This window comes from Symsagittifera roscoffensis, chromosome 3 (genome assembly GCF_963678635.1).
Source record: "Symsagittifera roscoffensis chromosome 3, txSymRosc1.1, whole genome shotgun sequence".
Lineage (NCBI taxonomy): Eukaryota > Metazoa > Xenacoelomorpha > Acoela > Convolutidae > Symsagittifera > Symsagittifera roscoffensis.
The window spans coordinates 50,352,962-50,380,186 of NC_087064.1; the positions used below are offsets into that span (position 1 = coordinate 50,352,962).

At 31.0% G+C, this 27,225-nt stretch overlaps 1 protein-coding gene across 1 annotated transcript in view; it reads right to left on the reverse strand.

Annotated features, from left to right (window-relative positions):
- The window catches only part of LOC134841748 (uncharacterized), a 257,893-nt gene that overhangs the window by 190,516 nt on the left and 40,152 nt on the right, over nucleotides 1-27,225 (reverse strand). The window lies entirely within an intron of this gene.

Below are 27,225 nucleotides of genomic sequence, written 5' to 3' on the forward strand. Positions count from 1 at the left end.
ATCATCTCCCTATCAACAACAATTTCTCTACCTTCCAAACCTTCTGATTGAAGCATTCCATAGTTTAATACAGTCCTGCCAGATCTACAACTCATATTAAATAAAAGGTATCAAGATTTCCAAAATAAAAACAAGCCAATAAGACTTGACTGGAACACCTTGGAACAAAAATCATCTAGCACACGACTTCATAAATGGGCTTCTATAGTTTATACTATAGTTACGATATCCACCATTACATACAAGACCATAATCTGAAAATTTTAGCACTACAAGAAAATCTTTCAAATTTTGAAATCACAAAACAGAATTGAGAAACATTGCATAAAATCTGTTGCCATTTTCGGAGTCAGTTATAACAGATCAAACAAAACCTCCCGCTTTTATTTGCACCGAATAATTTTATAAATAACAAAAATATACCATGGTTGATTATATTTTTTATTCTCTTTTCCGGACTTTAATACACCTGTATCTTTTCGACATCCTTATAACAAACATCTTTTACTTCGAACAAAATGAATATCCACACCTCATGACATTCTATCACGTTGAATAGGACCACAGGATATTTTATCAACGCAGTTTGATTGCGAGGACAGTTAGCAAAAACATAAATACGCAATAAAAAATGCACTCAATTCGAATCAGAAGCACAAGCAAAAGAAACAACAACTATGATCGCAACCTTATAATCAAAAGCCATATCCACGCGGCCTTTAGGCTGGAATTTTAAGGGAATGTTATCTTAAAACAAAGTAATTTGTTCACAAGTATCAAACGGAAATAAAAATCTTTTCGAACCCAAATCATTTAATTAAAGCATTCTTAAAGATCTCTAACATCTCAATACTGACCATTGCAAGCTCAATTACCATGTCTAAAACTAAAGAAAAAAAGACCATGATACAAATCCCTACCGATGATACAAACCTCTTACATGGCGCTCATGAAAAATTACCCTATCATCTTTAAAATAAAAATTGACATGTCTCAATGGTATCAATAAACGTTCGTTTGAAGTGTAGAACTAATAAGAAAAAAACACAGAATATCAAGAATTAATGGTTTTCATTTAGAAAAAAAAACAAGTAAAACAAGTTCAGCTTACATGAGATTTAAAACATGGCACAAATTTAAATCAAGTATTCTGTTCACCCTGAATAATTGATTAAGGACATTGCGATCCAGTAACTTGCTTACAAGCAACTATTGATTGGTTTACTGAAGATACTTGCCTTATCTTTCAACTAGCAAAAATTCAAGTGATCATAACTTCAGATAAAATTCCATCAATAACATTATACAGAAAGAAAACCATTCGATCGAGTAATTTCATGAAAGCGGAAAACTCAAGGTAACCTCCCAATCAAAGTAATATAAGAATTGTGAGGAGAAGTGCGGGAGGGGGTCCTTGCAGAGCTCAATGTTTTAAGATAGGGAACAGAGCATGCGGTCTGCGAGCTATATATTAAGATAGGGAAATCTTCCCTATGGTACTAAGATACGGAAAAAAATTGGTAAGGTTTCATGATTTGTGTGATGCTAAAAGAATGGTAAAAAACGAATTTTTTTCTTTCTGGGTAGAAAGTGTCTAGTTTTTTGCAAAAATTTTAGTAGGCGTTATCTAATTGGTGAAAACTTAGATTTCTTATGAAAAAAATTTGAAATTTTTTCGAAAAAACTTCAAAACACGAGGCGATTTGGTATAAATCAACCCATTCACTATTTTTCAACTTTCTTTTTAAAACAGTGCTCTTTTTACCTGAGAAAATGCTGAAACCTAATGAAACTTCAAAAAAGTCAAATTTTTGAGAAAACAAAATACAAAACATATAAAACACTGCGTCGTATTTTAAGTTTACCGCAACTCAATAAAAAACCAACAAAATACTACCTCGTTCATAAGTTTAATGCATGTTATCACTTCTTAAATTTTACCGCTTTACATCAACATTTATAACTTCAATAGTTTTGTATGAATTCCATGATCTTGAATTTGTTTTTTTGGATAAAAATAACTGTCGGACACAAATGGAATCTACAGCAGCTTTGATTGTTACAACGAACAAGAGGGGTACCGCACCGAAGTTTCTCGGATAAAAATAGATCATATTGAGAAATTGTTGCCAAAAATCAGGCCATTATAATCGAATATGTGTAACCATTATAAGCAACGTTTTCTATTATAATAGAAAGAAAATAGATTATTTTCATGAAGAATATATTGCCTTATAGCTCCGCTAAAATATAATTTTATCTCCACATAATCTCAACAAAATTTATTTTTCACCCTGAAATTGCCATGAAATTGCAATAAAATTGATTGCTATTGCCATTAAACTGCAATCAAATCTTTTGTTTTTGCCTTAAAAAAGCGAATAAATCTATTGCTTTTACCATAACACCGCAACAAAAACTATTGCTATTGCCAAAAAAATGCAATAATTTTGATTATGTTGTCAAAAAATTGATTTTTCTCTTCTTAGAAGCATGCTATTTGAAAACTCAAAGCAAAAGTTGAATTCAAACCAAACTTGTTTTCTCAATATAATCGATTAATTTCTTCTGCGACCACAAAATCACCAAATAGTTGATTTTTGAAAGAATAATTTTTTGTTCGACCACAAAATTGCCGGATCATAGATAATAATTGGAGAAACTTCGGTGTGGGTGGAATTTTTTTCTTCGAGTTTGTTTTAGTTTTTTCTACTTTGATCAAACGCAAAAGGAGGTATTACATTTAATTTTTTAAAATTGGTTTATAGCAATTTGAAACATTTTCAAAACTTCAAAACTGTTTCCTCGAAATTGAACTCTTTTGTTCAGTGTTTTTTCAAAATTAAAATTTAGAAGTTAGAGCTTTAATTTAATTTCTGAAAAATTTTTTGATGACAGCTGTGTCAATTTTGCCTCAATTACGAACATTTTGATCTCTTGTTTGGTTCCTCTCGTCGACCCATGGCATAAAAACAAAACGGAGTCAAGAAAAAACAAAGAACCAGCTACTCTTGTATTTAACTTCTGTTTCATTGGTGGTTTTCCAGTCACTCCGTGAAACTATGCCAAAATGTTTCTGTGTGTTTCTTAACAAAAACAAGGCTAGTCGGTTACTCTGCAATTTTTGCCGGATGTTTCAACCTACGTAACAGAGAATTACAAAAAAAACAGTCAATTTAGTGCCGGTTTTTGGCGTGGTGTAATACAAGTTTCTGACAAAAAACTAGACATTTGGCAGATACGACAAAATTGTAAATTAAGCAATTGTTGTAGAAAAAAGACAAAAAAAGTCAAATTATTTTTTTCAAAATTGTTTTGCAGTTTTTTGAATTCCTGAAATTTTCTACTCCAAAAAAAGCGCCAAAATAAGCACTAAAAAGCATTTTTACTCGATTAAAAACAATTCAAACTAATTATTCAATTAAGCTATTGTAACCTAATAAGCTATTTCAGTAAGCTAGTAAGCCTGATGCTCACTCGCATTATCTGCTCAGTTTAATAGTTGAAAGAATCTCGCGGTATGAGAAAAAAAACTTGCCAATTAAATCATGAAACTAAAACAGTATGTGCTGAATTTTTGTGGTTGAAAAACTAAAAAAATGCATCATGAAACAAAGATGGTTTAGAAATAAAGAAAAGATGAAAAGGATTCAACCTAGCGAAGGAAAGTTAATGTTCAAAAGGCCTCTCTGATAAGTGATTTCATTTTCTAAATGCTGATTGCTCTAAAATCACTTGCATTGACTGTTGTAAAATTTCCCTATCATCACCACCATTTTTTAATCTTTCTCTTAAAATTTTACTTTTCACTATTTAAAAAGTTTTTAAATTTTTTATTAACATTTTTTCCGAAATTTTCTCAAAATTTTTCAATTTTCTGTACCTTTTTTTCGTTTTCATCTATCTTTTTTCCAAACCCCTGCCACTTCATCAGGGAAAATTTACTCAACTAAAAATATAATTTGTTTGTAATGTTAAGATATCTTTGTAAAAAATAGAACTTCAAATTTTTCTTAAAATATTTTTGAAAATGAAAGAATCTTTGGTTCCAACAATTCATGAAAGTTTGGGACAAGCAACTGTTGTGTTCTTAAAAACCATCATCATTTTAGTAGTTTTGTCTAAGACTCTTAGTTCTTAAGTAAAAAAAAAACTCATCAAAAATCAAAACTTCTAACCACATTTCCAAGACAAATCCCTACCCCACCTTCACACCCAATCCAAAATCCTACTACAAATTCCCAAATAACTGATTGTCGAAATACACGTTCAATAAATTGCAGACATCCACTCAAAGCTCTAATGTAGAAAAGATTTATATTCCTGAAGAACCAAAAGTTCCGTTTTAAGAACCATTGAACCCTGCAAGTCAACGCGCACCATTGAACTAAACGCCATAAGAACTGACAAAAATTCCATATCCTTCAATTACACGGAGCGTAGACCGAACAAGACATCTAAGTCAACAAACACAAAGACTAATTCTAGATAGACAAATAATTTTAGATAGACAAAATGAAACCATTAGCTGTTTCACCATCACAATCACAAACTATATTAGACACCTATGTGCATCCAAACATTCAAAGCTCACCGCCATATACAAAACATGTACCATCAACTGTAGATTCTATTACAATTTCTGCACAATTAAGAGATAAACCAACTTATCCTCCAACACTATCACAATGTCTTCCATTTTGTATTACCCAAAATTTTCCATAAGGTGAAAAAAAAACGAATATCCTGGTCAAAAGCTCATCAAAAACATCATCATTTCCCTACCAACAACAATTTCTCTGCCTTCCAAATCTTTTGATTGAAGCATTTTTTAGTTTAATACAGTCCTGCCAGATCTACAACTCATAATTAAAAAATATATACCAAGAATTCCAAAAAACACAAACAAGCCAATAAGACTTGACTGGAACACCTTCCTACAAAAATCATCAATAAACAACTTCATAGTTGGTTTCTATAGTTTACACTATAGTTATGATATCCACCAAGACATAGAAAACCATAATCTGAAATTTTAAGCACTGCAAGAAATTCTTCAAGTTTTGAAATCACAACAGAATTGAGAAACATTGCATAAAATCTGTTGCCACTTTCGGAGTCAGTTATAACTGATCAAACAAAACCTCCCCCTTTTATTTGCACCTAATAATTTTATAAATAACAAAAATATACCATGGTTGATTTTATTTTTTATTCTCTTTTCCGGACTTTAATACACCTGTATTTTTTCATAATCCTTATTACAAACATTTTTTACCTTCGGACAAAGTCAATACCCACACCTCATGACATTCTATCACCATGAATAGGACCACAGGATATTTTAGTAACGCAGTATGATTTCGAAAACAATTAGCAAAAAACTTTGCATAAATACGCTATAAATCAAATCACATAATTCGCATCAAAAGCAAAAGCAATAGAAACAACAACTATGATTGCAACCTTATATTCAAAAGCCATATCTACGCGGCCTATAGGCTGGAATTTTAGGGGAATGTTATCTGAAAATAAAAAATAACTTATTCACATATATCAAACGGAAACCAAAAACTTTTTCGGAATCAAATCATTTTTTAAAGCAATCTTAAACGTCTCTAACATCTCAATCTTGAAGATTCCAAGCACAAATTGCCATGTCTAAAATTAGTGAAAAAAAAGACCATGGTACAAATCCCTACCGATGATACAAACCTCTTACATGGCGCTCATGAAAAATTACCCTATCATTTATAAGATAAAAATTGATATGTCTCAATGGTATCAATAAACGTTCGTTTGAAGTGTAGAACTAATACAAAAAACACAGAATATCAAGAAATAACGGTTTTCATTTAGAACAAAAACCAGTAAAACAAGTTCAACTTACTTGAGATTTAAAACATGGTACTAAGATAAGATAAGGAAAAGAATTGGTAAGGTTTCATGATTTGTGTGATACTAAAAGAATGGTAAAAAAAAACTAACTTTTTGAATTCTGTGTAGCAAGTGTCTAGTTTTTTGCAACAATTTCGGCGGTCGTTATCTAATTGGTGAAAATTTAGATTTCGTATGAAAAAAAAATGAAAATTTTTCGAAAAAACTTCAAAACACGAGACGATTTGGTATAAATCAACCCAATCACTATTTTCCAAGTTACTTTTTGAAACAGTGCTCTTTTTACCTGAAAATATGCTGAAACATCTTGAAACTTCAAAAAAAGTCAAACTTTTGAGAAAACAAAATACAAAGAAAACATAAAAAACACTGCGTCGTATTTTCAATTTACCGCAACTCAAAAAAAAACCAACAACATAGTACCTCGTATATAAGTTTGATGCAAGACATCACTTCTTAAAGTTTATCGCATTGCATCAGCATTTATAACTTCAAAAGTTTTGTATGATTTCCATCATCTTGAACTCGTCTTTTTGGATAAAAACAACTAAGTCATTTGTTTGTTTCTTCATATGTGGCTACCATATGGTTTAAGGTTCCGAGTCCTCTATTTGTAGCTGTTAGTTTGATTGCTTCATCTTCATAATTGCTCCTGTACTTTGACTTCGGTTCCTCTCCAGAATCTTCTAGAATTCATTTGTTCAAACCTTTACTACTGAAAATGAATTTAACTGACTTGTTGGCGTCAAAGCAGCAAATTGTCTTCCTACACAAACCTAGCTTTTCTATTTATCTAAATGCCTCTTTTAAAACTCCCGGCTCCCGTTATCAAGGTTTTTTGCGTACTGAAATACGTTCGAGGGAAGACGTTAGATTTTGCATCGGCCTTGAAAGAGTATCTGCAGTTTTTTATTCTTTTGTTCCCAGGCAGCTCTCTTATCTAGTTAGATACAGTCAAATAACTTTTCTTCAGCCAGTGCTAAGTCAAATGTGTCTGTTTCCATCTCCAACTCTTCAAACTTGCTTGCATCGCAGAACTTATCATAAATTGTAGTACAGCTCCAACAATTTCAATTTTGCATACTGAAGTATGAAAAACCCAACAAGGATAGGTTCTCGGTGTTCAATGGTTGATATCAGCATTTCAACCTCATACAGGTTATTTTCAACTGTATTCAATCTTTTAAACAGCGGTTCATTGATTGCATTATCAGTTTTTTCATTGTTTGCTTATTTTGTGATTGTATGCCTTTATCAGTTTGGTTCGATGAAAAGGATGTCACAGTTTGCAGAAAAAGTTTGAATGGCTTAACCCGAGTGAACGATTTCCTTTTTCTGTGGGAAAAAAAGAAGTATCCGTGGAGAACCCAATTACAAAACACGAGGATCAGGGGTTCACTGAGCCAAGATCTCCAGTCAGCAAACCACAAACACGACCACCGGCGATGGAGGCAAGATCAGCTTTGCGCTTTTTTGAGAATTTGCGAAATTCTTTAGCAGCTCGACATCTCTTTGATTTGTAAACAAATTGGTTGTTGTTTTGTGTTTTAAAATTAAATTTTTTATCGCATCTATATTTTTTAAAGTGGTAGGAATAACGAGATAACTTGACAAGTCTCAGAAAAAGTTGTTGATATAATATTGCACACGGATTAAAAATCAGATTAACTTTGCAATTGGCAAATATTTTTACAGCACTGTTTTTTTTGCAAAACTGGTTCAAAAATTGAATCAGTTTGAAAAACTTGTAAACATTTTCAAAATATTTTTTGTACTCAGCATTGAAAAAAGTCAATACCTTTTTAGCACACATGTTAAGAACCTTGCAAAAATTTTTCACCATACTTTTAGCACACATTTAAAAAAAGTTGCATTTTAAGAAACGTTACTAATAAATTTTTCGCATTTTGAAGACAAGTTTAACAAGATTTTCTGGCACTAATAAAAAAACAGTTTATAAATTTTTTTGTTCTGTTTTTGGTCATTGAAAAATTCATTTTTTGCATGTATGTTGATCAAAAACATCAGAAGAAAAATGTATTAAATAAGAAATAGTGTTCGAAGTTAACAAAAATAAAGTTTTCTAGCAATACTTTAACGTTTTTTTATACAATATAGTCTTGCGTTTTTCACATATGCATAAAAACAAGAAGTTAGGCTTTTAAATGTTTTTCAAAAAACCACGAAAAAGTTTGCATCTAACAGAATAGTTTCATAAAACAATTTCCGCACTGAAAAACTTATTTTTGCGCTTCTGAAACATCAAAACAATTTTGCATGTTGCACAAATTTTCATAAAACTTTCAGCACACATGTTATAAAAATTTAAGAAGACTTGGCATTTTAAGAAAAAATTCACATGTTTTTTTCGTAGTTGAAAGAAAATTGTAACAAGTATTTCTTACACTTTTAAAAATTAAAGCTATTGAATTTGTTTGTTCTTAATTTGATCAATAGAAAATCCTTTTTATGCATGAAATCTGATCAAAAACCTCAAAACTACAATGTATTAAGTGTTTTTTATATAGTTTTCAAAAAACCACAAAAAATTTTACCTACTACACAGGAAAATTATTTTAAAAAAATTTTGGCACTCAATAAAAATTTTTTAAAAAATTCGGATTTGTAGAAAAATTTCCTTGAATTGTTTCGCAATTTAAAGAAAACTGTAACAATTCTTTCTGTAACCAGAGTTTTTTATATTGTTTTCAAAAAACCACAAAAAATTTTACCTACTACACAGGAAAATTATTTTAAAAAAATTGGGCACTCAATAAAAAATTTTAAAAAAATTCGGATTTGTAGAAAAATTTCATTGAATTGTTTCGCAATTTAAAGAAAACTGTAACAATTCTTTCTCACACTGTTAATATTCAAAAATTATGAACTTCATTGTTCTTTGTCTTATCGTTCACAAATCCACTTTTTGCATTTCTATTGATCTAAAACAAATTGTCGTAACATTTTGAGTAAATTGTCGAACACGTGTTAAAAATTACATTAAACGTTAGAAGTGTTTAATATGAAACACAATGAACTTCAACATATGCTGAACAGTGAAATGATAAGTGACACGCTCCTATTTATAGAACCCTATTCTTATTGCCTACTAAGATTAAGAATCTTAATCTTATTGCCCACTAACTTCTAAAATTTCTATTAAAAACATATCCAATCAGACTTCCACAACAAACTGTAAGATGATGAAATTGATGTTTTTCTATTTTTGTTTTCAAATCTGGATAGATATACTCAATCAAAACTGTGAAAAAAGGAGTCGTTCTCAAGGAAACTCTTCCTTCTGAAAAAAAATTTAATCTTCGTTTTAGCAGATTATCTTCTACAAAGACATAAAGAAGTGTTACACTCCTCTATGAAATCCCCTGCATGATTGGCAGAAATACAAAGTACATTAAAGAAACAAACATGACTCAAAAGGATAAATTATGTCTTTTTAGAAGAAAACATGGTGGGGCACAGGCAGAAGCAAGTGACAATAAACTCAAAAATTGACTCCGAATTTATTTCAAGAAAGATTTATTTTTTTTGAACATTTAATATAATTTCCAAATTGCATGTATAATGCTTTTTTTTCTTCTTGTATTGAATTTTTTGAAAAAATCTTGTTTTATAATGATTTGACAGTGCAAACCAATGAAAAAGCATTTAAAATAGTTTTATATTCCCATCGCAACGCTTTGTTATCTTTATGCACATAAACATGATCATCAATAAAAACAAACACATATTTTCAACAAACCAGGTTCATATTTTGAGTTTTGAAATTTTAAATTCTGTCCCGAAACGCTGAACAAAGAGTTTTGGTGGAGGCAAGTTTTTGCTTAGCACTTAAACATTGCCTCTTGATATTTTTCGGAATGAGTCGTTTCCTTGCAATGACTGGTGTTTTTTCTGCTCCTTTCCACTTCAAGTTATGTTGAACTGCTCGACTAAGCTGATTGATTAAATCTCCTCTCGATGCTTTGATGCCTGTGTAAAATCTGTGTTTGTACAAAAATGAAGACAGTCAACTTCTTGATAAATGTATTGATAAATATCTAATCTCCTAAAAACTTGATTGAGAAAATATCCTAAAAATATTAAATAGAACTAAACCAAAGAAATAAAAACAATTGTGAGTCGACACGCAATAATCTTGCGTTACTAAGTTTTTTCGTTAAACTCGTTAGAAGTGGAAATAAGTAGTGATTTTTTATTGTAATCTGAAGGAAAGCTGAGGAGCGCTTGACACATAGCAGCTGCCATCTGGAAGAAAGTCAGCTGCTTTTGTCGATTTATATAGGAGAAATTTTCAACAATTTCATAGATGGAAAGTACACACTGGAAAGTTCACAATTTCATACAGTACACACTGGAAAGTACACAATTTCAAGATGGAAAGTACACAATTTCATACACACTCTATATTGTTTTTTCTTCCATTTATGGAAATCATGATGACTCATACTGTTTAATTCCATTTTCATTTAATCCCAAAATCATTTCGCTCATTTCTCCTCATCCGATTAGTTTGCTTATCAGAAATTTACTCCAGAAAATACACAAGTCCCAGTTTATTGAATTTTCAAAAAAAAAACAAGAAATTGAAGATTGCATTTGGCCCGCAAAACCCTACAAAGGGAAAATTTATTTCGAACCACCATGCTCCTAACGATTCAAAAAAAAAGGGGACAATTCGAAAAAACCGAGCAAGTTTGTCTTGGAGAGAAAGAAGGAGAGAGGATATCAGAAATGCGGAATACTATTCTTCATGAAGCTGAAAAATTTTGGCTCGAAGCTATATATGAAGCCAAATCTGTCAAAGAGTCAACTATGGTGCTGGACATCTAAGATAGAGAATACGAATTAGCAGCATGCGACATGAGGAAGTTGTGTATCAAAATCAAGCAGTACAGTGTCAAAAAGCCGCACATATTCCAATTCGACTTTTCACTGCGGAGGAAAACGAAGACTCGAAGCAAAACTAAGCAGTGTACAGTGTGAAAAAGCCGCATATAATCAGATTCGACTTTTCACTGCGGAGGGAACGAAGATTTGCAGCAAGTTGCCTATGTCAATTAAACTTTGAATGAACTCAAAGAACTCGCCCAAATCTTGGGAAAGTTTATTGTTGCTGATAATTGTAAAGTTCAGTAATGCTTTGTGATAATTGATTGCTCGATAATTGAAATATTTTTTGTTCAAAACTAATTTTTCGGCATTAAAAAAAAAACAAAAAAAAATCTGACAAACTTGAACTTTAACCAAAATCGACAAAAAACATAAAGCGATATTAGTTGATTTTCCAAAGTTTATTACTGACTTACTGAAACATCTCGTTACATTCAAAAACTTGGTTCTCATTCAAAATTTGTTTTAGTTTGACAAAATGCAACCTAGAAAGTAATTTTGTTGATAAACTTAACAATTTTATGTATTTCAATTACTTTCTTCAATACTTTTTTTCCAAAAAAATGAGATATGATTGGTTACATCAAAACAAGCTAGATGTTAAACAGCGGAAAATGAATTCAATTTTTTTGAATTTCTATCGAAAAAACTTTTAACAGAATATCATCATTTGAAAAAAAATACAATTTTTTGAAAAATTTTCTAACACGTACTGTTTTTGCTGGTGTTTTTAATAAAAATCTGTATTTTAGCTAGAAATTTGAATCTATCAAAAATTTTACTCGCTGATTTTAAAAAAATGGGAAAGAGTTTTGATGAAAAAAGTAGTGCCAGATTTGTGAACAATGTTTTTAATTACAAGAACTGAAGAATGGGTGATCAAGAAGTAAACAACAAAGCAAGGGAAAAACCTATAAAATATAAAGACACGGAAAATTATAAGTTTTGAGTGAATCGAAATAGTTGATTGTGAATTGTTTTCACATAGGTTTTCTCACAATCTTTGATCGAAACTATATCTGTGAGTACTTCATTCTATTAGTGAAAATGTCCAAAATTTTCAAAAGATGCAAAGCTCAATTCTGACTGTTTGATATCAAAATTGTTTGAAATTCCATAAAACTCCATTCATTTAAAAACTTATTTCGAACCACCAAACTCCCAACTAATCGAAAAAACTAAAACGGGACAATCAGAAAAATCCGAGCAAGTCTATTTTTGAGAGAAAGAAGGAGAGAGGATATCAGCAATGCGGAATACTAGTCTTCATGAAGGTGAAAACTTTTGTCTCGAACCTATATATGAGACCAAATCTGTCAAAGAATCAACTATGGTGCTGGACATCTGTAATAGAGAAAACGACATGAGGAGGGTGTGTATCAAAATGAAGCAGTACAGTGTGAAAAAGCCGCACATATTCAGATTCGACTCTTCACTGCGGAGGAAAAGGAAGACTTGAAGCCTATGTCAATTAAACTTTGAACTCAAAGAACTCGCCCAAATCTTGGGAAAGTTTATGGTTGCTGATAGTTGTAAAGTTCAGTAATGCTTTGTGATGTTTTGATTGCTCCATAGTTGAAATATTTTTGGTTCAAAACTATTTTTTCGGCATGAAAGAAACAGAACGAAGAATTCTGACGAACTTTAAATTTATCAAAACCGAAAAAAACATCAGCCGATTTTAGTTGATTTTCCAAAAATTTCTAAAAATAAATTACCGAAACACCTGATTACATTCAAAAACTTGGTTCTCACTCAAAATGTATTTTATTATGACAACATGCAAGCTAGAAAATATTTTTGTTGAAAAACTTATCAATTTTATGTATTCCAATGATTTTTTTCAATTTTTTTTCAAAAAATGAGATGAGATTGGTTACATCAACACAAACTAGATGTTAATCAGCAAAATCAATTTCAATTTTTTGTAGTTTCTAACAAAAAAGCTCTAATAAAATATCTTCATTTGAGAATATACAAAAAAAAATTCAAAATTTTTAAACACAGATACTGTTTTTGCTGGTGTTCTTAAGAATATCTGTGTATTAGCTAGAAATATGGATCTATCAAAAAATGTCACTTGGTGATTTAAAAAAAACACTGGAAAAGCTTTTCGATAAATAAAGTATTGCCAGATTTGTTTTGCCCTTTAGTTTCTTCCACTTCTTATTGCCCATTCTTATTGCCCACTAAGATTAAGAATCTTAATCTTATTGCCCACTAATTTCTAAAAATTCCATTAAAAACCTATCCAATCAGACTTCCACAATAAACTGTAAGATGATCAAACTGATGTTTTCTATTTTTGTCTTCAAATCTGGATAAAGATACTCAATCAAAACTGTGAAAAAAGAGTCGTTCTCAAGGAAACTCTTACTTCTGAAGAAAATTTTTGTCTTCGTTTTAGCAGATTATCTTCTACAGATACATAAAGATGTGTTACACTCCTCTATGAATTCCCCTGCATGATTGGCTTAAAAGTGAAACAATCATGATAGAAAGTACATGAAAGAATCAAGAAGGATAAATTATGTCTGTTGAGAAGAAAACATGGTATGGCACAGGCAGAAGCAAGTGACAACGAACTCAAAAATTGACTCTGAATTTATTTCAGAAAGGATTTTTTTTTTTAATTTTTAATTTAATTTCCTAATTGCATGTATAATGCTTTTTTTTTCTTCTTGAATTGATTTTTTTGAAAAAAATCTTGTTTTATAAAGATTTGACAGTGCAAACTAATAAAAGAGCATTTAAAATAATTTTATTTTTCCATGGCAACGCTCATTTTATCTTTATGCACATAAACATGATCATCAATAAAACAAACAATTATTTTCAACAAATCAGGTTCATATTTTGAGTTTTGAAGTTTCCAATTTTGTCCCGAAACGCTGAACAAAGAGTTTTGGTAGAGGCAAGTTTTCGATTAGAACTTAAATATTGTCTCTTGAATTTTTTCCAAATGAGTTGTTTCTGCTCCTTTCCACTTCAAGTTATGTTGAACTGCTCCACTAAGCTGATTGAATATTTCTCCTCTCGATTCTTTGATGCCTGCGTAAAATCTGTGTTTCAATGATTTTCTTCAATAAATTTTTTTCCAAAAAAAAGAGATATGATTGGTTACATCGAAACCAGCTAGATGTTAAGCGGCGGAAAATTAGTTCAGTTTTTTTGAATTTCTATCAAAAAAACTTTTAACAGAATATCATCATTTGAAAAACTATATATTTTTGCAAAAATTTTCTAAAACAGATACTGTTTTTGCTAGTGTTTTTTAAAAAATCTGTATTTTAGCTAGAAAAATGAATCAATCAAAAATTTTACTGGTTGATTTAAGAAAAAATGGGAAAGTTTTTCGATAAAAATTTTTTTGCCAGATTTGTGTACAATGTTTTCAATTACAAGAACTGAAGAATGAGTGATCAAGAAGTAAATAACAAAGCAAGGGAAAAACCTATAAACTATAAAGGCACGGAAAATTATAAGTTTTGAGTGATTCAAAATAGTTGGTTGTGAATTACTTCCACAGAGGTTTCCTCAAATTTTTTGATTAAAACTATATCTGTGAGTATTTCCTTCTATAAGTCAAAATATCCATAATTTTCAAAAGATGCAATGCTCAATTTTGATCGGTTGATATCAAAATGGTTTAAAATTCCATAAAATACAATTCATTTAAAAACTTATTTCGAACCACAATACTCTCAACTACTCAAAAACATTGAAACGGGACAATGTCAAAAATTCAAGTAAGTCTATTTTGGAGAGAAAGAATGAGAGAGGATATCAGCAAGGCGGAATACTATTCTTCATGAAGCTGAAAACCTTTGACTCGAACCTATATATGAAGCCAAATCTGTCAAAGAATCAACTAAGGTGCTGGACATCTGTAAGAGAGAATAAAAAAGCTCTAATAAAAGCTCTAATAAAATATCTTTATTTGAGAATATACAAAAAAAAAAAATTTAAACACAGATACTGTTTTTGCTGGTGTTCTTAAAAATATCTGTGTATTAGCTAGAAATATGAATCTATCAAAAAATGTCACTTGGTGATTTAAAAAAACACTGGAAAAGCTTTTCGATAAATAAAGTATTGCCAGATTTGTTTTGCCCTTTAATTTCGTCCACTTCTTATTGCCCATTCTTATTGCCCACTAAGATAAAGAATCTTAATCTTATTGCCCACTAATTTCTAAAAATTCCATTAAAAACCTATCCAATCAGACTTCCACAAGAAACTGTAAGATGATGAAACTGATGTTTTCTATTTTTGTCTTCAAATCTGGATAAAGATACTCAATCAAAACTGTGAAAAAAGAGTCATTCTCAAGGAAACTCTTATTTCTGAAGAAAATTTTTGTCTTCGTTTTAGCAGAATATCTTCTACAGATACATAAAGATGTGTTACACTCCTCTATGAATTCCCCTGCATGATTGGCTTAAAAGCGAAACAATCATGATAGAAATTACATGAAAGAATCAAAAAGGATAAATATGTCTGTTGAGAAGAAAACATGGTATGGCACAGGCAGAAGCAAGTGACAACGAACTCAAAAATTGACTCTGAATTTATTTCAAAAAGGATTTGTTTTTTTTTAAATTTTTAATTTAATTTCCTAATTGCATGTATAATGCTTTTTTTTTCTTCTTGAATAGATTTTTTTGAAAAAAATCTTGTTTTATAAAGATTTGACAGTGCAAACTAATAAAAGAGCATTTAAAATAATTTTATTTTGCCATGGCAACGCTCATTTTATCTTTATGCACATAAACATGATCATCAATAAAACAAAAAATTATTTTCAACAAATCAGGTTCATATTTTGAGTTTTGAAGTTTCCAATTCTGTCCCGAAACGCTGAACAAAGAGTTTTGGTAGAGCCAAGTTTTCGATTAGAACTTAAATATTGTCTCTTGAATTTTTTCCAAATGAGTTGTTTCTGCTCCTTTCCACTTCAAGTTATGTTGAACTGCTCCACTAAGCTGATTGAATATTTCTCCTCGATGCTTTGATGCCTGCGTAAAATCTGTGTTTTAATCATTTTCTTCAATAATTTTTTTTCCAAAAAAAAGAGATTTATTGGTTACATCGAAACCAGCTAGATGTTAAGCGGCGGAAAATTAGTTCAGTTTTTTTGAATTTCTATCAAAAAAAATTTTAACAGAATATCATCATTTGAAAAACTATATATTTTTGCAAAAATTTTCTAAAACAGATACTGTTTTTGCTAGTGTTTTTTAAAAAATCTGTATTTTAGCTAGAAAAATGAATCAATCAAAAATTTTACTGGTTGATTTAAGAAAAAATGGGAAAGTTTTTTGATAAAAAAATTATTGCCAGATTTGTGAACAATGTTTTTAATTACAAGAACTGAAGAATGAGTGATCAAGAAGTAAATAACAAAGCAAGGGAAAAACCTATAAACTATAAAGGCACGGAAAATTATAAGTTTTGAGTGATTCAAAATAGTTGATTGTGAATTACTTCCACATAAGTTTCCTCAAATTTTTTTGATTAAAACTATATCTGTGAGATTTTCATTCTATCAGTCGAAATATCCAAAATTTTCAAAAGATGCAATGCTCAACTTTGATCGGTTGATATCAAAATGGTTTAAAATTCCATAAAAATCAATTCATTTAAAAACTTATTTCGAACCACAATACTCCCAATTACTCAAAAACATTGAAACGGGACAATGTCAAAAACCCAAGTAAGTCTATTTTGGAGAGAAAGAAGGAGAGAGGATATCAGCAAGGCGGAATACTATTCTTCATGAAGCTGAAGACCTTTGACTCGAACCTATATATGAAGCCAAATCTGTCAAAGAATCAACTAAGTTACTGGACATCTGTAAGAAAGAACACGACAGGAGCAAGGTGTTGATCAAAAACAAGCAGTACAGTGTGAAAAAGCCGCACATATTCAGAGTCGACTTTTCACTGCCGAGGAAAACGAAGACTTGAAGCCTTTGTCAATTAAACTTTGAATGAGCTCAGAGAACTCAACCAAATCTTGGGAAAGTTTATGGTTGCTGATAATTGTAAAGTTCAGTAATGCTTTGTGATGTTTTGATTGCTCCATAGTTGAAAAACTATTTTTTCGGCAAGAAAGAAACAGAACGAAAAATTCTGACGAACTTTAAATTTATCCCAACCCGAAAACCAAAAAACATCAGCCGATATTAGTTGATTTTCCAAAACTTTCTAAAAATAAATTACCGAAACACCTGATTACATTCAAAAACTTGGTTCTCACTCAAAATGTATTTTATTATGACAACATGCAAGCTAGAAAATAATTTTGTTGAAAAACTTATCAATTTTATGTTTTTCAATGATTTTTTTCAATATTTTTTTTTTCAAAAAATGAGATGAGATTGGCTACATGAAAACAAACTAGATGTTAAGCAGCAAAAATAGTTTTAATTTTCCTGTAATTTCTAACAAAAAAAAGCTTTAATAAAATATCTTCATTTGAAAAAATACAAAAACTTTTTTTAAAAATTTTTAAACACAGATACTGTTTTTGCTGGTGTTCTTAAAAATATCTGTGTATTAGCTAGAAATATGAATCTATCAAAAAATGTCACTTGGTGATTTAAAAAACACTGGAAAAGATTTTCGATAATTAAAGTATTGCCAGATTTGTGAACAGGAAATTAATAACAAAGCAAAGGAAAAACCTATAAATCAAAAAGACAAGAAAAACTATACGTTTTGAGTGAATCAAAATAGTTGATTTTGAATTGCTTTTACATAGGTTTCCTCACACTCTTTGATAGAAATTATATATGTGAGTACTTCATTCTCTTTTTCAAATTATCATAAATTCTCAAAAGATGCAGTGCTCAATTCTGATTGGTTGATATCGAAACGCTTTAAAATTTTTATTTCAAAAAACCGCACAAAAAGTATTACCTCTTACACAGAAAAATTATAAAAAAATTTTGGGCACTCAATAAAAAGTTTTTAAAAAAATCGGATTTGAACAAAAATTTCCTTAAATTGTTTCGCAATTTAAAGAAAACTTTAACAATTCTTTCTCACACTGTTAATATTCAAAATGTATGAATTTCATCGTTCTTTGTTTTATCGTTCACAAATCCGCTTTTTGTATTTCTATTGCTCAAAAACAATTTGTCGTAATATTCTGAGTAAATTGTCGCACACGTGTTAAAAATTACATTAAATGTTAGAAGTGTTTAATATGAAATACAATGAACTTCAACATATGCTGAAGATTAAAATGATAAGTGACACGCTCCTATTTATAGAATCATCATTGTAACAATCACCATTTTTCAAGAAACTCACGTATGAGTTTTGGATTTTTTGAATCTTTTCCAAAAAAAACTAAGTTGAGCATCTGGGTAGAGCCAAGCGTCTGATAGAGATTAGATGTTGTTTTTCGAAAGTTTTTTCGGCAAACATGTTTATAAAAACTGAACCAAAAAGTTCCACAGAACATCGAAAGTTGCAACAGAGAAAATGACTTCATTAATTTCTAGAATCTACACATTAACACTTTAAACTTTGTGAGAAGTCATTACCCATTAACTTCTAGAATCTTATTCTTTTTGTCCACTAACTTCTTCCATTTCTTGTTGCCCATTCTTATTGCCCACTAAGATTAAGAATCCTAATCTTATTGCCCACTAACTTCTAAAAATTCCATTAAAAACCTATCCAATCAGACTTCCACAACAAACTGTAAGATGATGAAGCTGATGTTTTTCTATTTTTGTCTTCAAATCTGGATAAAGACGCTCAATCAAAACTGTCAAAAAAGGAGTCGTTCTCAAGGAAACTCTTCCTTCTGAAGCAATATTTTATCTTCGTTTTAGCAGATTATCTTCTACAGAGACATAAAGATGTGTTACACTCCTCTATGATTTCCCCTGCATGATTGGCAGAAAAGTGAAAAAATCATGATAGAAAGTACATGAAAGAATCAAAAAGGATAAATTATGTCTGTTGAGAAGAAAACATGGTATGGCACAGGCAGAAGCAAGTGACAGCGAACTCAAAAATTGACTCTGAATTTATTTCAAAAAGGATTTGTTTTTTTAAACTTTTAATATAATTTCCTAATTGCATGTATAATGCTTTTTTTTTCTTCTTGAATTGATTTTTTTGACAAAAATCTTGTTTTGTAAAACTTTGACAGTGCACACTAATAAAAGAGCCTTTAAAATATTTTTATTTTTCCATGGCAACGCTTATTTTATCTTTATGCACATAAACAAGATTATCAATAAAACAAACACTTATTTTCAACAAATCAGGTTCACATTTTGAGTTTTGATGTTTCAAATTCTGTCCCGAAACGCTGAACAAAGAGTTTTGGTGGAGGCAAGTTTTTGATTAGAATAAATATTGTTTCCTGAATTTTTTCCGAATGAGTCGTTTCCTTGCAATGACTGGTGTTGTTTCTGCTCCTTTCTCTTTCAAGTTATATTGAACTGCTCGACTAAGCTGATTGAATATTTCTCCTCTCGATGCTTTGATGCCTGCGTAAAATTTGTGTTTGTACAAAAATGAAGACAGTCAATTTCATGATAAATTTATTGATATTTTTCTAATCTATTAAAAACTTGATTGAGAAAAATTCCTAATATTTTTATATAGAACTTGCTATGAAAGAAATAAAAACAATTGTGAGTACACACGCAATAATCTTGCGATACTAAGTTTTTTTCGTTAAACTCGTTAAAAACAGATATAAGTAGTGATTTTTTTTTGTAATCTGAAGGAAAGCTGAGGAGCGCTTGACACATAGCAGCTGCCATCTGGAAGAAAGTCAGCTGCTTTTGTGGATTTATATAGGAGAAATACGACTACGCAATTTCATAGATGGAAAATTCATTCACATTCCATATTTTTTGTTTCTTCCATTTATGGAAATCATGATGATTCATACTGTTAAATTCCATTTTCATTTAATCCCAAAATTTTTTCGCTCGTTTCTCCTCATCTGATCAGTTTGCTTATCACAAATTTAGTCCAGAAAAAACACAAGTCCCAGTTACATTGAAATTTCAAAAAAAAACAAGAATTTGACGATTGCATTTGGCCCACAAAAACCTACAAAGGGAAAATACATTTCAAACCACCATGCTCTCAACTATTCAAAAAAAAGAAACGGGACAATTCGAAAAACCCGAGCAAGTTTGTCTTGGAGAGAAAGAAGGAGAGAGGATATCAGCAATGCGGAATACTATTCTTCATGGAGCTGAAAACCTTTGACTCGAAGCTATATATGAAGCCAAAGCTGTCAAAGAATCACCTGTATTTTTTAAATAATCTGTATTTTAGCTAGAAAAATGAATCTATCAGAAATTTTACTGGTTGATTTAAGAAAAAAAGGGAAAGTTTTTCGATATAAAAAGTATTGCCAGATTTGTGAACAATGTTTTTAAATACAAGAACTGAAGAATGAGTGATCAAGAAGTAAATAACAAAGCAAGGGAAAAACCTATAAAATATAAAGGCACGGAACATTATAAGTTTTGAGTGAATCAAAATAGTTGATTGTGAATTGCTTCCACATAAGTTTCCTCAAAATCTTTGATTAAAACTATATCTGTGAGTACTTCATTTTTTAAGTCAAAATATCCCAAATTTTCAAAAGATGCTATGCTCAATTTTGATCGGTTGATATCAAAATGGTTTGAAATTCCATAAAATTCCATTCATTTAAAAACTTATTTCAAACCACAATGCTCCCAACTACTCACAAACATTGAAACGGGACAATCCAAAAAATCGAAGCAAGTCTATTTTGGAGAGAAAGAAGGAGAGAGGATATCAGCAATGCGGAATACTATTCTTCATGAAGCTGAAAACCTTTGACTCGAACCTATATATGAAGCCAAATCTGTCAAAAAATCAACTATGGTGCTGGACATCTGTAAGAGAGAACACGACAGGAGCAAGGTGTTGATCAAAAACACGCAGTACAGTGTGAAAAAGCCGCACATATTCAGAGTCGATTTTTCACTGCGGAGGAAAACGAAGACTTGAAGCCTTTGTCAATTAAACTTTGAATGAACTCAGAGAACTCGCCCAAATCTTGGGAAAGTTTATGGTGGCTGCTAATTGTAAAGTTCATTAATGTTTGCGATGTTTGGATTGCTCCATAGTTGAATTATGTTTAGTTCAAAACTATTTTCGGCATGAAAGAAACAGAAAAAAAAATTCCGACGAACTTTAAATTTATCCAAAACCAAAAAAAACATAAGCCGATATTAGTTAATTTTCCAAAACGTTCTAAAAATAAATTACTGAACCACCTGATTACATTCAAAAACTTGGTTCTCACTCAAAATGTGTTTTATTTTGCAAGATGCAAGCTAGAAAGTAACTTTGTTGAAAACTTAACAATTTTATGTATTTCAATGATTTTTTTCAACATTTTTTTTTAAATGAGATGAGATTGCTTACATCAAAACAAGCTAGATGTTAAGGGGCGAAAATAATTTCAATTTTTTGGAATTTGTAACAAAAAAGCTTTGATAAAATATCATCATTTGAAAAATTACAAAACTTTTTCAAAAAAATTTTAAACACAGATACTGTTTTTGCTGGTGTTCTTAAAAACATCTGCATTTTAGCTAGAAATTTGAATCTATTAAAAAGTGTTACTTGGTGAGTTAAAAACACTGTAAAAGCTACACCAAACAGAAAGAAACCCAATCCTGATTTTTTTACGTTGAAAACAATTGGTCAGAGAATTGGTCAGAGAAAACAATTCTGTTAGAGGCAATTAAATGAAGTACTTACCAAAAATTTATATTCAAGTTGTTTATTTACTTCAATTGACAAAAAAAAACAGTTTTACAAAGCTCTGCTGTAGAATTATTTTTGAGAAATAACAACACTCATTGGGGACAAGGAAGGTTGCAAATGTAGAGCAAATTCAGATTCTTAGAAACGTGTACACATCCAACAATTTTGTTTAGAAACAAATACAGTTTTTGAAATTTGGCATAGAAAATTCCTCCAAGTCTGTTTCATGAACGAATCTAGGATGATAATTGTGACAAAAACTTGGGTAAAAAATGTGTTTTTGGTAAATTGTCAGAAAATTGTATCCTTCTCAGAAATCAAACTTCACTTAATTGATCTGATTTGTAAATAATAATTTTAATTTTGTCGTCTCTTTTGAATGAAATTTGATTAATAGTCAAAAAAAAACAAGTTAAATTCGAATCATGTAGTTTTTCAACAAGAATTCAAAATTAATACTGAAAATTTTTTTTGAGCTGATGTTGTTTACAACATATATATCTTCTAGGAAAAAAGTAGCAGCAAAGCAGATATAGTGTGTAAAAATGGATAAATTTCGGACGAATGCTGAGTCTAATTGGATTACGTAACTGTACTTAACACTTTGTGACAATTTTCAGAATATTCGGAGGTCTGAGCTCCTTTTGAGATAGATTTCAGCATATTTTCAGGTAGATAGAGCCTGTTTTGAAACTTTTTTGAGTCGCCCAAAAGCTGTTACCCACTTGCCTCACGTGACTCACCTTCAAACAAAAAACTAAATGATAACCTTCATTCCATCACCTACGCGTTTTTAAACTTTGATTTAACAAATCAGTTAACGCGCGCAGATTTTTTTGCAAAAAACTAGAGATTTCTACACGAAATCCTTTAAAAAATTATGGTTTTTCTCACCATACTCTGACCATCACACAAAACATGAAACCCTGACAATTTGTTCATTATCTTAATACTTTGGGAAACCTATTCTTTTTTTTAATACATAGCTTGCAGACCGGATGCTCGAGTCTATAGCTTAAACTATGGGACTCCCCACATTCTCCTCTCTCTTATACTACTCACGAGACGTAAAAGATGACACTATTTTAAGAAAAAAAAACACGTTTACCGTGAAAAAGGGATCAAGGATAGTGCGATCCAAAAACTCGCGTACAAGCAACCCTTGATTGGTTTCCTGAATATGATTGCACAACATTTCAACTAGCAAAAGTGCAAATTGATAATAACTTAAGATAAAATTCCATCGGAAGTTTTTTTAGAATGATTAGCATTTGATCGGATAAAGGCACGGAAATTTCAATGCAATCCATGTCAAAAGTGTACCTTTGTATAGCTTTTTACAGTTATAGCTTTTTGAGAAGTTGAAAAAACTAACATGTTTTCTATTTTACCAAGAAACAGAGCACGCTTGTAAAAGTATGAAGCCACTATTTGAAATAAAAGACTAAAGTCTTTAGTAGAATATGAAGATGGGTTTAAAATGGACACAGGAGAACCATAATCTTCGACAGAGCAGCTAACAAAAACCGCGTCGACGAAAAGTCTAATATACTCCTTTCAGAAGTAAAATAAAGGAAAAGGAGGTGGAAAAGTTCTACCAGAAAACTGCGACAACACGGGTCTCCAATTTTTTTAGTAGATAATCACACGTATGTTGTAGCAATTTACTAGGATTTTCACTTAGACAAAAAATTTGACTAAACAGTTAGCGGAGTTTCACTAATAAATATAATTTAGAACTCGAAACACTTCATCGCTTAAGGGAACGAACCCAAATTCTACTAACGACATTAAAATTACCCAAAGCATGAGACCCTTCTTCAAGAAATTGCTCAGAAGGTTTTAGAAGCGTCTTTTGGATTTACACATGTACAGAAGTAACAACTTTATAAGTTTTTACAGACAAACTGTGCTACCTACTCACAGCCATTTTCTATAAAAATAAAATTTGTTTCGTAAATACTAGTTCCTGACACATATGTTTTTGAGATGACGCCGTTCCTCGTGGATCATAATCTAGCCAAAATGTAATACAATTCAATGCTGAATAAAGTAAGTAATAGCTCTACAGTATTACCATCACTCAGGAAGTTCTCACCTGAAATCATTCGCGCAATAACTAGAACTCCGAAAATATTTTCTAATTCAAGGTTAATACTCAAAATCATACATCCAACAACACATTCAAAGGCAACAATTTCAAAAAATCATACAAAAGTTAACCGTCAAGCAAGCGTCGCCCGACTACACCTCGCTGTAAACTTTGGAATATTTTCATCTTCTGTAAAAAAAAACCTGCACGTACAAATCATTTAAAACAATGAAAAATTAAGTATAAAACCAAACACACATGACACAGCATACACAAGCGCACCCACACTCACAAACACACCACGACCACCACCAGCACCATTACAAATAAAGATTTTTACAAAATCCTAACAATTTACAAATGCTTACAGGACCAATTTTTCCCCAGGAACTTATTTTATTTTAAAAATTTCAAGAAATCTAACCAAATTGCTCATATTATCTGCCAATCGCAAAATACGAACATTCTATAGAATCAAACGAATTAATCCTTATCAAAACACTTAATTTTGATTTTCGAAAAATCAGTAGTTTTTTGAACTTTATCCAATATATCATAAGTCCCATGTATCTTCGCAGTTTTTTAGAAACATCAGAAGTAGAAAGCTCAAAAGTTTTTTTTTGATCTCGGAACTAAGTCCAACTATTCATTTTTCCACACCACATTTCCCTCCGATCACTTCCCAACCTACGTCATTACCGTTTCTTCGAAGTCTTTTTCCTCGTATGCTCATGATACTCCACTTCTATCATCAATATCCGGCACCTTTGAAAAAACTCCCAGCCATATTACCGATTAAAAATTTAGCATGGCTTAGAAATTTCATCCAAAAGCAGCAACAAATCCACAAGGCTCATGCACCAATAATAAATCATCGTTTCAATATCCGAAAAATTTTCTAGCACTGATACTCCAATCAGAGTAGCACGCCTTCTCATCCAACGTAGAAACCAATCACACATCCGCAGATAATTACAAAACTGCCCATTTATATCACGAAAAAGTGAAGCACTCATCCAAATCATACTAACACGCATGAATTTTTACATCATTCTACCTTTGCTTTCTACATTTTTGGTTAAATAACTAAGAACCTCAAAGTCAAGGCGTCTCTTATGCAAATTAAACTATCTTAGTCATTACACTTCCGTGGTTATGCTATTGAAAGTTACCAACTCCTTAGTATTCCTATTAAAAAATCCGATGATAAAATTTTACACGCTAAAATCTTTCGGCAACTCACTCGCTCAATTGATCTCGACGATTTCACTGATATCGTTTTGTCACAAACACTAAATAAACGCCTTGCATGAAAATCAAACAAAATGCCCATTAATGAGTATGATCACACTGATCACAGATACATGGAGACTCACACCTAGTACTGATCCTGAAGTGAACCCACAATTAACTGAAAGATTATTAGTTAATTTGGTCTTTGGTTATTTTTTTGCTAATTTTGATTAAACGTTCTATTAAGACAGACTCAAACTTCTACCGTTTTATTCAAAGACAGTCCACACAACTTTCACTTAACTTACATCAGCGCTACATAAAAGGCACTAATATCCCCGACCGCCAAATTTAAATTTTTTGACCATTTAACGAAACCATCAACGAACTTAGATCCATCAATGATATCCCAAAAGAGTTTATTATTAGAATATTAATTATATGATTATTTTATGATTTTAATTATTTGATTTATTATTATATGACAAGAATTTAACCACAAAATTTTTAATAAGGAGAAAAAACCCTTAAGGAACTTGAGCTTCTTTGGCCGCTATTAAAAACCAAAAACGTCCTACGCATAGTAACGAAACAGCTTACTGAATCAAATTCCATCGCCATTGATTTTCAAAATGGATTCTTCGAATCATCGTAAGTATAATTTACGTCTTCTAAAAACCAATTTAACCTTTGAAAAAGCAATCACCGTTTTATTTTGAAATGTTTCAGTGTTTTTCTTTCAGGTTTTTCAATATCTTCCAAAATACAAAAATTAAATTAAAAAAAAAACATATTTTGTCACTCAACAAAACGGCGCCAACCTATTCAGACTATTTATACTGCTTACAGTTAATCAGTTTTTTATAAATTCCAACGCAAAATACTAGTAATACAAGCAATAAATTTTAGAATTGAGTCATAAACACTCTAACCGTAAAATGTTATAACACTATAGATTGTTAAACTAGCTGTTTTAAGAGTAAAACTTCTATTTCTCTCAAACTGGTCTCTCAACTCGCTCCTTTTTGTTTTAAATGTTTCTAATTCTTCATATTTTTGCACGAAAAATGTAGTAATTTAAACAATTTCAAATTTTGCTAACTGCTGATAAAAACTATAACCAGGTGTCCACACTATCAAAACTAACACAGCTTTTAACATAACCTCACTACCATCGCAGTACAAACAAGTCCAGGACAAATTGTATGTTCTGAAACCAGATTAAACTGATAATATTTTTTTTGAAAGCAAAAACCGACTTTAATTCAGATCACAGCCAATTTTAGTAATTTCCAGATCAACAAAATGACAGACAAGCTATTTTAAACAAGTGGACGCAGTCACAAAATATAACTGACAAAAACAAAACTGTATAGAGAAAAGAAAAGGTTGTAATCAAAAGAGCTCTTGACTCAACAAACCACTGTCAGATATACTCCCAGAACTAGTCTGACCCACTTGTAGGAAGTCCTGACCATGGTCTATAGTCGGCCTCAACAACCTAGCTAAATCACACTCAGACAAATCGCACTATTCTTGCTAAGGGTGGCTCCAAATTAAGAGAAAAGAATCTGTGAAAACAACTAACTAAGAATTAATTAAAACTGAAACTAATAAAGTGCAGAAATGAATTCGCGAGAGATTTTGCAGAGTTTTTTTGCCTGCAGTGGAAATGAAATGACCGCTCGGCGACATAACAACTTCCTAGTGTCAATTCTATTGGTTTTGATTGCCGGCCGCAGTCTCAATGAAATCTTGGTAAAAATTGTGCAACTAAACGGGAAGAACTAGAATCTGGTGAAACAGAACGAACGGCAGCTCGACGTCAAATTTTACAAAAGTATTCTTTCTCACCTGACATTTCTCACAGAAAAGTCAACATTTCATCTCGCACGTAGTCTAGCTCTCAATTATGAAGTCGACTGACTACTATCAAGTTTCTGTACAACATTTCGATTTCTCTGGTTTCCCTATAATCCCTCATCGTCATGTATTTCGCATACACCGATCAGAGTTGCTTGTCTCTCTCATCAACTCTCCCAAAATCTCAGAAAACACTCCCGTATGAAAAGAATCATATTTTCAAAAGAACCAGTTTGAAACTAATTATTATATTCATATTTATTTGTAAAATTTTTATAACTATCCATTCATAATCCATGACTAAACTTTACTATTTTATTTGTAAGCGTGAAAGCCTTTTGGTTCAGAGAATTGAGACGAAGAATGAAATCAGTTACTTTTTTCTTTCCTCTATCTTCGCGATGAACCAGTATATCTGTAGATCTATTTCGACCA